Here is a 12,344-nt window from a genome sequence, read left to right on the forward strand (position 1 = left end):
TATTGTATTATGATATCATTGTATTATGATATTGTTCACTGTAGCCATCATTCACTACTCATAATTCTCATTTCAAAACACTTCACATTCTAACAAAGCATCCAATCCAAAGTGCATTAGTTTGCAGAAGTGGAGCTCACATATACACGGTACTTTTCTCTTTAAAGTTCTCACACCATCCCATGTAAATAAGTAAGCATTATGAACCCTCATTTTGCAGCAATGAAAACTGAAACAGATATTAAAAGCCATTTTCAAACAGAATTTAGGCTAACTGTAAAAAAGGGTTCCCAACAGGCTCAGTCCATGTTATGTTTGCAGCAGGAAATGGTAAAGTTAGAGAAATAGAGGAAATTTAGGCCATCATCCCTAATATAATCTCAGAGCATGATATGCAAAATGTGGAGCATCTGAAGGTGAATTGATTTGAAAAGAAATTACAGATTTGCCTGATGTCTTATAAGCTTTACCCTTACAATTAAGTTGATATTAGAACCTGTCATTTGGTTTTCTTGGTTTTGTACCAATGGGTATTCTTTCTCAGCATAAATAATGTAATATTTGAGAAAGCTAGAATAATGGTAAAAATATTTTGTAAAGTCAAAATAAATGTATACAATGTAATGATATATTATAATTTATAGCTTTAAAGGTAAGAGGCCCAAATGAAGCACACTGCCAGATTATTTCATAAATAAATGAATGCTCATTTTTGCCAACCATGTAAGAGTAAATTTCTTCAAAGTTATAAGGCCAAGTTATTATTTCATTTGCTAGTATTTTCTTCCATCTGCTTCAGGTGAGGGAAAACAGAGTCTAGATCTCCTAAACTGAGAGAAAATGTTAATTTTGACTTCCTCGTAGGCATTTCTTGCATCAGAAATAGCGTGGCCAGCAGGACAGGGAAGGGATCTTACCCCTGTACTCGGCACTGGTGAGGCCGTCCCTCGATTCCTGTGTTCAGTTTTGGGCCCCTCACTACAAAAAGGACATTGAATGACTTGAGCGTGTCCAGAGAAGGGCAACGAAGCTGGTGCAGGGTCTGGAGCACAGGTCGTACGGGGAGCAGCTGAGGGAACTGGGGGTGTTTAATCTGGAGAAGAGGAGGCTGAGGGGAGACCTCACCACCCTCTACAACTATCTGAAAGGAGGCTGCAGAGAGCTGGGGATGAGCCTCTTTAACCAAGTAATAAGCAATAGGACAAGAGGGAATGGCCTCAAGTTGTGCCAGGGAAAGTTTGGACTAGATGTCAGGAAGCATTTCTTTCCAGAATTGGTTGTTAGGCCTTGGAATGGGCTGCCCAGGGAGGTGGTGGAGTCCCCATCCCTGGAGGTGTTCAAGAGTCCGGTCAACATAGCGCTGAGGGATGTGGTGTAGTTGGGAACTGTCAGTGCTAGGTTAACGGCTGGACTGGATCATCTTCAAGGTCCTTTCCAACCTAGATGATTCTGTGATTTCTCACATAACATAATTAAGCACTGGAAATCACATTACAGCAGTTTTCTAAACCATAGAAAGAATCATCTGTGGAAGACAAATACTTAATATTATTTTATGTACACTTTTCAATAAATATGTTAATCTATCCCATGAACAGATTTATTTGAGAATATAGTGTTATTTTTGGTGCTGTATTTGTGTAGTTAAGGCTTGATCCTCCTTTATCAAGGGGGTTATAAATGATTAGCACATCTGAAAAATAAAACTCTTATCAATATGCCTAAGTATGGATTTAGAGCTCTATATTTAGGTAATCAAGCCTGGTCTTTATCATATTATGTCAGTTTACAGGTATTTGGTATATTTGTGTTTGGATTAAAATTTTTGGGGTTTAGTATCATTATTCTCTTCCAATAGTTATCTTTCAGATTTTCCATTACTTGGGTATGTGCCATGTCAGGTATTCTTGCATAATGATTTCTATGGGCAAGCTAAATTAAGTTCAGTTGTTTATACAGTATCTATTTGATTTATGTCTATATTTGTTTGTGACTGTCTTTATGGTTGTTAGTGTTAATTAGAGAATCAATAGAAAAAGATTTTTTAATGAAATGAATATATAGAAAAACACTCTGTTATAATATACAGTGTTATTTCTATAACCCAGTATCAATATCCTGTATTACTTCCTTTTCACAATCCTGCTGTGAAAATCTGCCGGAAGATATTTCAGAGATAAGCAAAGGAGAATTTTGCTTCTTTTCTAAAGCAACTCATGGGAATATCTTTAAGTTTTCTGACATAATAATCATTTGTTATGGAACTACAAGTCCAAGGGAAAGAACATGTTGCTCTGCTCTTAAATTTTTTCCAGACTTTTGATTCTTCTTTTTCCCCCCCCTCTTACTCAAATAATTTTTCAGGCTTCTGACACCATGAAGCTTCTCCTAAGGTCACCTGATAATAACAATGTCCCTATTCTGCATCTCCTTAATATTCATGTGTTTGAGCACCAATTTGCCAAAGCACTGTGAGACCTTTTGAGTTACATGCTTAATGCTATTCCTTCATTAATACACTCAAGAGTTCAGCACATACTAACTAGCACACATGTTTCTGAATGATGCCCTTAAAGCTCTGCAGCAAAGCTCAACTTTGATTCCCTGTAGGTGATACTACCTCATCCTTCCGGCAAGCAGAATTGTCCTTTCTTGAGTCAACATTTTTGCTGGGAAAAATCGTAGAATCATAAAACAATTGGAGTTAGGAGGGAACTCTAGAATGTCTCTAGTCCAATCTCCCTCCCAAAGCAGATGTAAATTCAAAGTGAGATCACATTGCTTAGGGCCCTGTCTATTTTTGTAATAAATTTGGTGATGGGAGGGATCTGAGACAGATCTCAGACCGTTCATGGCTAGCTTGCTAAAAATGTAGTAGGACTTCATATTAAAATCTGTCTGCCCTGCCCCCCAAAATATAGAGCTTAAGAAGATACAAACTATCTGTTTTCGGGTAGTTTCAGGTTTGGGAATTTTTTATTTTTTTTTTTTTTTACAGCCCAATTAAAATTATTTCTGTTTTTCACTATCTGTGTCGCCACAGTTATTCTGAGACATTTGCTAAATGCAGGGTGTCTGGCTTTTGTTTTGGTCTTTTGTGTACTTTTCAGTGGTCAGTTCAATTTTCTCTCCACCATTTGCTCAGCTCTCCACTACATTGTTTAAACTGATGTTAATGTATTTGTACAATCCTACTGTGAAAGAGCCTGCTCACCACCATAACACTAGGAGCTGCACTAACGAAAGAGCCAAAGATACCAATTGCATCTGAGCTCAGTATGTTGAACGACATTCAATCATACAGACTCCTTCTTCCACCCCTGTAAATCCCCCACCCGACTCTCTCCCTCGCTGCCTCTCAGGTACCTCCCTGCTGGGATCCAGGTCTAGCATCCACAACTTCTCTCTTCATGCCATTCCTCACAACAGAGGGACAATCCTGCCATTGCTTCTTCTCAATTCCTCTTTAGTCAAAACAGTTCTGTCTTGGAAGCTTGGCTTCCTCTCCTACCCTGTTCTGGAGCACTGGTGTAGCTGAAGCAACTTTAACTGGGGAGAAAGTCATGGGGCTTGAAGGAAAGTGCAGGGAGGAAACTCTGATTTCACCCTCCTTTAAACTCTACCCACTGGCTGGTGTTTTCTGGCTAAAAAATCTGAACCCTCAAATCAGTTTCAGCAATCAGAGCCAGAAGGGTTCAAAGCAGTTCAATACAGCAGCAGTCTGTCTGAAGGGCATTGCTCTAAGTGCTTAACATCTGTAAACTTGACTCACTTCGGAGCTTGTAAGACAGGTTTTGATGAGATAGCTAAAACATGATTCATCTCAATATACTTTTGTTATGTACAGATACTTCCAGTCTCTGCCTTTCTAGGCAGGCTCCTAGGTATTGAATCAGAAGTTTTGTTACTGCATTCCTGTTTTTTTAGGAGTGACTTTTATATCATATGTTACTGGAAACTTACTCCATGAAAATATGAAGGCAGGTGAGATTTTACTTGGTTCTAAGTGGTAGCTGCAGCTCCCTGAGTCATAGCTGAGACAGTTTGAATCCAAGTGGACCACCGGCTGCTGAAGCTCGTGGTATCTTAGCTTGTGTGATAGGAGTGCTTTGAGCTAGCCACGATAAAGCATAGAGATGTCAACATCTCCTGCAGCAGCGAGCCTGGGTAGGCGGGCAGGAACAGCCTGTGAGCAGTGGGATGGAACAGCCTAACAAAGTACAGAGGCTGAAATACTGGATCTCTTCTCATCAGATCCACACAACAGGACCATCTACTTTTATCTCAGTAAGGACGCAGGCCAGCAGCAGCATAAAATTTAGGGAAAGTCCTTTTCTTTACTTAGGTCAGGTTGTCAGAGGATCTGTCTTCATATTATTTGCCCTGCTATATGCCAAATAAAATTTCAAAATCTTTAAGAATAGACACTGATGCTATAAAATACCCTCTTTACAAACAAAAAGCACACTTTGTAAATATCCCAGATCAGGACAAGGATTCAATGAATCAGTTTGCTGAACCTCATTTTAATCCTGTCTGGAATGTCACTAGGCTTTCCCAGCCGACATTTGCTCTATACTCTTCACACCAGGTTGTCACCTGTTATGCCAGTGTAATTCTAAAGCAAACTACAGCGATGTTACTACAGTTTTGTATTTGTCTGAGTGAAAGCAGCATCCATCCGTTTGACGGCGAGGTATGAAGGGGAGGCAGACAGTAGCAGCATTTGCCTGTAGGAATTGCTAAAGCTGAGACCGGACTGCTAAACTAATTAGAAAATAAGCCTGAAAATAGTTTTTCCAGTGTCCCTACAAGAGTCAGCTCCCCAGGTTTTACTCTGCCAGTGGAAGGTGTCTGACAAGACTCGCCTTGCCATCCACAAGGAGAGAGCCAGCAGCAACGTGATGGGAGCAGTTACCTGGAACTAAAGGGGGATTCACTGAAATAAATATGCCAGGGGGCTTGGAAGGCTGAATTGGCTGCCATCTGAAGAGATGGCTTCACGGCCTGTTTACACACATTGTTGAATCCAGAGCATTGATTCTATGTTTGATGTGAAAAGAAATTAAAGCCCTGGTCTCATTAGATAACCGGTTATGGTTAAAGATCACAGGGAGACTCTCTCTTCTTTTGTATGACACTGAATGGGTCTCAGCAGGCAGCTCCTTGTGCACAATTGATTTCAAGCAGAGTTTTGTCTGAAAGATGCTTCTAGATTATGGCAAGAAAGCATTCTATAATCCTTCTGCCAATGTAGTTATGTTTAACAGACATTCAACTCTTATCACTGATTGATAACACTTAACTCAAAACATATTTAAGCTTTAGGAATGTCAATATTTTGCCGCCAAGTGAAGGTGACCCTTGCTCTTCTTGTTTGCTAAGTGTGCGCAGTGGTTTGCTGGTAAATTTGTAAGGGTGGTTATGTGGGCAGGCTGTTATGGATTTGCTATCTTAGCCTGAAGTGTTTGCTGCTGATTATGTGATTAAATCAATAATAATTTCTGTTTGGATCCTGTGCTTCTGGATTCGTCTTCTTTTCCATGCTGTGGAGCAGAACAATGGGCTCCCACACTTGAGCCTGAAGTGCTTTGTTGTTAAAGAAATGCCAAAGGTATGGCAGGTGGCTTCCAAATCTCTTTAGAAAGCAAAATATTATAACAGCTCTACAGGTAAATAAACCAGTGAGGCCTTTGTGGCAAAGGAGGTGAACATGACAGGTGCAGAATAGGGGGCTCCTTTTAATCAATGTTACTGTTTATTCTGGCTTACCTGAAGTAGTGCATATCCTGCCAAACTGCCTTCATTCCATATTAAACAGATATTCTTTTATTCTGATACAGAGAGAATTTACATTTAAACAGGCACAGCACTCACATTCACAGCATATGGTCATTCTAGCCACCCTGGCGGTTTTACATTACAACACAGGAGGTCTGTGTGATGCACTTCACAGGACAAAGAGGATTTCCTCTCTCTTTCTTTTTCTCCCTCTCTCACTTTTTCCTTCCCCCTTGCCCTCCTCCCTTACCCCTTATACACACACAGACACAGAAACCACCGTGGAGCAAAGTATATTAAGAATTCCTTGGTGTTCTGCATGCAGTATGAGCAATAGATCTACAGCAGGGAAAAGCAGCCTATTTTCCTTAAGTTGCTCTTGGCTGCAGAGTTGAGGTTTTTGGGGGGTTTGGGATTTTTTTGTTTTGTTTGGGTTTTTGGGGTTTTTTTGTTTGTTTGTTTGTTTGTTTTTCCTGTACCTCCTCTCCAGCAAAGGACACCAGCACAATTATTTATAATAACTCATGTATTAATCTGAGCCACTCTGGATGAATCTTCAACCCTCAAAGGGGTATCCTCCCTTAATCCTTCTTTCCAAACTCCTTAGTGGCTAAAGGGGCTTTACCTTGCAAGCAACTTTTGTGCTGCTCAAGCTCTCAGCAGGAAAATCTGGGACAATTCAATGTCCTAGCGGAAATCACTGGGACACCAACAGATCTTTTAAAATCAGAACATCTGGTCAGTCACCTTATCCCATTTGGGTAAACAGAACTTTGTTAATCAGGCTGTGTTAGAAAACTGATTGAAACTGAAGGTAGTTTAATGGTTATAGGATAGCACTTGGCTAATGTTTTAACACTGAGAGCATAGCATACTGTGATGGACAACTGTGCTAATCAGTTCTTTTAAATAATAAATCGCTTGTAGCAATGTTAAATATCACTTTAAAAATGGCAAAGCAACCTCAGGGAATGTGTTCCTCTGTAAAAGAGGAGTTTTCTAAGGTGATCATCCATTTATTACAGCAAAAGGCACTGTTCATTCGATATATTTAATTAATACTGAAGTTGATGTTGAACAAATTAATTTTGACTCATCTCAAAACTTTTTCAGAATTCCTACCAAGCTCTCATGTTAGGGCCACACTGATGGCACTCTCACAATGCAAAGAAGAGAAGCTAGGATGAAGGAGAGATGTAAAAATACTAAGGGTAAAAACCCACTTATTTAAAGGTCAGAGAAAATGAAATCTCCTAGGCCTGAGGAGGAAGAAATTTTGTCTTCAGCAGCATCAGATACTACGATGAAACTCACTGTAGCAATATATAAACAAAACCAGTGTTGTAGAGCAAAGGTTTGAGTAAGTGTGTAAAAAAGTTCAGCCCTGTGTAAGTGGAAGAACGAAAAACAGAAAAGGGATGTTCAATAGTCATGTGCAAGTTCTATAAATCCCAATGGCATAGCTTTTCCCCTGCATTTCTAAATCTATTTTAAAAAACCCTAATTCCATGTGCAGGATGCTGGTTTTGAAAACATTTGTAGGCAGAAAGTTTTGTATATAGATGTCTTCACTAAGGCCACAGCTGACCTGCAGTACAGAGAATTGTCCTGGTTTATCTGTTGCACTTAAACATCTGAGCTGAATGTGTCTGGCAGCAGCCATCAGTGTGTGACCTTTGTTAAGGAAGAGGTACTTCGGGTGAACCTGGAGTGTAGGGTTATGTCTGCAGCTGCGGGGCAGGGGGAACGAGTCTTCCACTACCAAGCCCACTTTGTCAGTTTCTATCAAATGATGTGCTACTCGCAGTTAAAATGAAAGGTGGGTTACCACAGGAAGATACACTATTCATAACTTTAAAAGCTACTTTGTTGTGAAAATAGTAAAATCAACCAAGACTGGTGCAGATAGAGGAAAATTTGTGGTTCCACACTCTGGGTGGGATCAATGTTTACAGTGGGGAAAAAATGTAAGAAAGAAAGAAAAAGAAAGGAAGAAATGCTTGTTCTGGCTCTCCTCACTGTAAATCAGAACCAACTCTACTTGAGTCAAGGGATTTACACCAGTGTTTGATCGAAATTGATCCTACTGAATTCAGTTACACAAATATTTTCAGAGAACCTTATTCACAAATTTTAAGGGGACTGACAATAATTGCCAGCCTTGAAGAGGAATGATCATGACTTGGTAGTTTCCTACTGTTCCAGGTGTGATGTTTTTCAGTGGCTTTGTTTTTCAAATATGATAGCAGTTAGAAGGCTTTGGTGCAGGCTCCAAGGGAAAATTCACAGAGGCAAATGGGCAGAATCTGGCCCCAGTGATGAAACCAGCTGTATTATACCAATATATGATACTGATACGTTGTTAGTACTGTGTTCTTGAGGAAATGTGGAATATGAAAAGCAAGCTGGCCAAAAGTAACTGAGAGTAAAAATGTTTCTAATTGTGTAGGATTGTTAATCAGGCAGCTAGTTTGTGTGAAAGGGTCACTGTTCCTTTTCTGTCCCTATTGCTGTGCTGGTGGTTGACATGTGCCTCTCTGAACCCATACAGCCCCAGAGAAGGAAATAGATGGAAGGTGTCACATGTGAAGGATCCTTTTATTGTCCTTATCTTTTGGCCAAGAAACCTCATCATGTTAGTTATTTTAATTCTTCCATGTAAGTGCAAGACATACTGCACAGAGGAGGATACTGCAACAGAGAAGGTTGCATTTGATCTGCCATTGTATGCCCCATGTTGTATTTTCCGTTCATATTCATTTGTTCTTTGAGAACAATCAGCAGAGAAGAATGACAGGAACTAAGAGACTTCAAATCCTCCTAAATCTGCTGATATTTTCAATCCTGAAATACATACTTTATAGCTGCTGTTGGGATATCCACAACTTTTCACTGTGAGTTGCCATGAAGGGAACAGTGTTGTCTGAAGCTTCGTGTTTTTGAACAGCCCTTTAGGTATGCATTTTAAGGGTGATAGTGCAAAGTGAGGTGATAGACTAATTTTTGTACTTCTTTCTTTGAAAAAAATTCCATTGTTAAACATACTTTGAGATCAGATATATGCACGAGAGGGTTATTTTCCTTTTTCTTTTCCCCCAGGTTATTCTGATGCTGGGTTGCTATCTCTCACCATTGCCAGTCTAGTACAAATATAGATGCAAAGAAAGACATTTCTGCATAGATGCATCATTAGGGGCATGGTACTTCATAGTCTGCTTCATGCCTAATCTGGACTGGCCGATTTTAGGTTAAGGGCAATGTGTTCTTCTTCTTTACTTGTTCTTTTGTTCTTGGAAGTACCGTGTCACAACAGTGACTTTTGTAAAGTGGTTATAATCACTCACTGCAGAATCCCTCATGGCAGTGCCGGTTCAATTAGCTGATTTTAGAAACCATGCAGATATTTGATTGTTGTTGGTCCAGGTACTGGTATCCCCGGTTATCTGTGTACATTTGATGTCAAGCTCCTGGAACAGTGCAGTTCTAGCTAGACTGATGTTGGCTTTCCAGAGCAGAACTGTCCTTTCACTAGCACAGTAAGTCAGAAAAAAGAGTCCTGGACTTTGCTTGTTCATGGCCAGACAATTTAATACATGGGAATTACTCATGCAGGTGCGTGCGAATTCCATGGATCTCCTTTTTGCAGCTATCATCTCCCCTCTCCTGTTTTTTAAGAGAAAATCACTCATCAGAACAAAGCTTCTGGCCCTGAAGAGTGGATGACCTAAATCTCTGCTGATCTTAGGAACTTTGTGTCAGCCCATTCCTAGCTTCTGTGGCATCTTTGGGTGGTCTGAATTAGGCTTCCCACGGGAGACTCCCTCTCAGGTAAGTAGAAAAAAGGATAACTTTGACTGTCCAGCAGCCCCATTCTTTTTTAGTAGGAGAATTTGCATAGTCACTTGAGTGCAGAGCCTGTACCATTTGAAACACGCTGAGTATTGCCTCATCTGACTGTTTCTGAGGGCAAAAAGCGGCAGTAAAGGGTTCTGCTTCAACCTTCACTGCGTTTAGGCAGGGTCGTAATGTATATCTCTACACATATACATGTGCAGATGTTTGCACATGTTTGTGTGCCCACTTTTCACAATTCACACCCTCCAAAGGAGATTTTGCCTTACATTTTCATTTGTCCAGATATAGGCTCACCACTCTAACTAATTCCACCCTCCACCCTCCCTTTTGCTTTTTTTTGATGTTATACTCATTTTACTCTGAGCAAGCTAGTTTGTTCCTGTCCTCTGAGGAAGTTCAAGGTATAATGAGTAAAGCATCCGGATTAATTAAGCAACCTGGTGCAATTCCCCCTCCCCCACCCCCACTCCTCCTCCCATGAACTAGGTTGGATCTAATCCAAACCAAAGCAGTCCTCAAAGTCAGTCTTCAGCCAACAGTCAGTCCATTCTGCTGACATCCGAAGAATGGTTTTACTATATAAATGATAAGAAATACCCTTGCTAAGACAAGAAGCCCTTTAAAGACATTACTGTCACCTTCTCAAATGTTTGCAGTGACTCCAGGCTCTTTCCAAATACTGTACAACATTTGCAAACTTTTCTGTTGCCAAGCATCCCAGTGAAATGTGATGCTTCAGAGCATATGAACTAGATGCCCACAGCATCTGACTCTTCCGAATGCCTCAGCACCACACACAGAGCAGCGTAGACAAACTCTTTCCCTTTATTTATAGTAACTTAAACTTGGGCAGCACCAGGTATGTCAAATTACCTTGCTCATGAATCTTCAGGAAATTATTGCTCTCTCTACATAGTGCCATGTCCTTTAAAATGTGCAAGGGGGAGGGCATTGTGTTCCCAGCTGGGGAGCTGGTGTTTTAATGCATGTAACTGATACTGATTTATGCCCTGGACAGAATTTATAGCAAGGCGGAAAAGGTTATGTTTTCATTGAAAATTTACTTCCATCATTTTCTTTAACAGTCTATCTTTATGCAATCTCAGCAACTATCTCAGTCAACCCAGTGAGTCACTGGGCTCTAAATGAGGGGACTGCTGTAGACTGTTTGTGTATCTCCCTTGTGGAAGACTGTTGCCATTTACTGCAGAGAACTCATCTAAAATAGGGGGCGCAAATATATTTCTGCATCATGAATGTTTTGTGCATAATTTAGATTAGGGTATTACCTAATATATGTACCATGCTTACACATTCCCTGGCTCTTACACAAACCTCTTTATGTTGTTTTCTATAGGCAGTAGATGTGATACACAGCCAACTCAGACAGATAAAGTATTAATGCCTTGGTCACCTGAGGTTACTAACTTTACTGATGTGACAGGATAGTTCTGGGTTGAGCGAGTGTGTCCTGGACACAGGAGGGCAGATAATGCATAATGTTCTTGTTTTGCATAGTGGAACCGTATCATTTTATGTCACGGGGAGGCAGAAAAGCCCTAAAGATAAGTTTGAACAGAGGGAAAGCATAAGATTTATTTATTGCTATTTTCTAAAAGAAGAGTCTGCAGAATTAAGGGACCTGGGGATCCATTCTCCAGCTAAAATCATTAGAATCTTCAATAAGCATCTGCTATTTGGCACTCTATCCGTGCCTCCTACACAGCAGTGACTCTCTGGTCAGATGACTTCTGCATATACTTTTGAGGATATTGATTGGTAGGAGAACCATATTGTCCTGTATCCTCCCACTTCATCTCATGTGACAGTTATAGGGAGGGAGGATGTTAAAAGTCTCTAGCAGTGGTGACTGCCTAAGGGTGAAAAGGCAAAATGACCCATTCGTATCACTGTCTACATAAACAAGCTGGGCTGAACGCTGGACTTAGCTTTGAGCGGCAAAGATTCCCTCTGCCTTCTCCTCGGACTCGTCAGTGTGCCGTGACAAGCTGGTTCAAGAGGAGAGGGCAGAATATGAACACCTTTTAGCAAAATGCCATTGCCTGAGAAATTCTAATGGGAAGGGAATGTTTTACAGCAGTAACTACAACACTAAGGTTGATGAAGTGTAAAATTTCAGTGATCCACAGCATGAAGAATTCTTCTGAATAAATGTTTTTAAAATATACCTTTCTCCATGTGAAAGCCCTTTAACAGGTGTTGAGTTTTATACAGGACTCAGTAGCAGAAAGCTCTGCAGCTGCATCTTGCCAGATGGGGAGCTGCACATGACTAGCAACAGAGCACTCCTGGCAGGACGGAGGATTTTAGAGTTGCATCTCTAAAATCCTTCCTTAGGCTTAGACATTGATATTCCAGTGACGGTGAATAAAGATGCATTTTTCAAAAGGGATGTACACAGCAAATTGCAACACAAGGGATGTCTGTAGCACTTGCAGTTCCTGCAACACAAGGGATGTTTGTAGCACTTACAATTCCTCTGCAGTTTAGTGGGAGCTCAGAACATTGTGGGAATCACTGGGCCACATTGCCAGTAATTACACATTCCAGAGTTTAGGGTATTCTCCTTGAAACTTTACCACAAATACTTTACAAATGTGCTGCAGAATAAGGAATTGCATTATTATACACCAGATGCACCAGTTTTCATAAGTTTATTGAAAGGAATAACTTTTTCTTAATCATCA

The sequence above is a fragment of the Athene noctua genome, chromosome 2 (genome assembly GCF_965140245.1).
Source record: "Athene noctua chromosome 2, bAthNoc1.hap1.1, whole genome shotgun sequence".
Taxonomy (NCBI): Eukaryota; Metazoa; Chordata; class Aves; order Strigiformes; family Strigidae; genus Athene; species Athene noctua.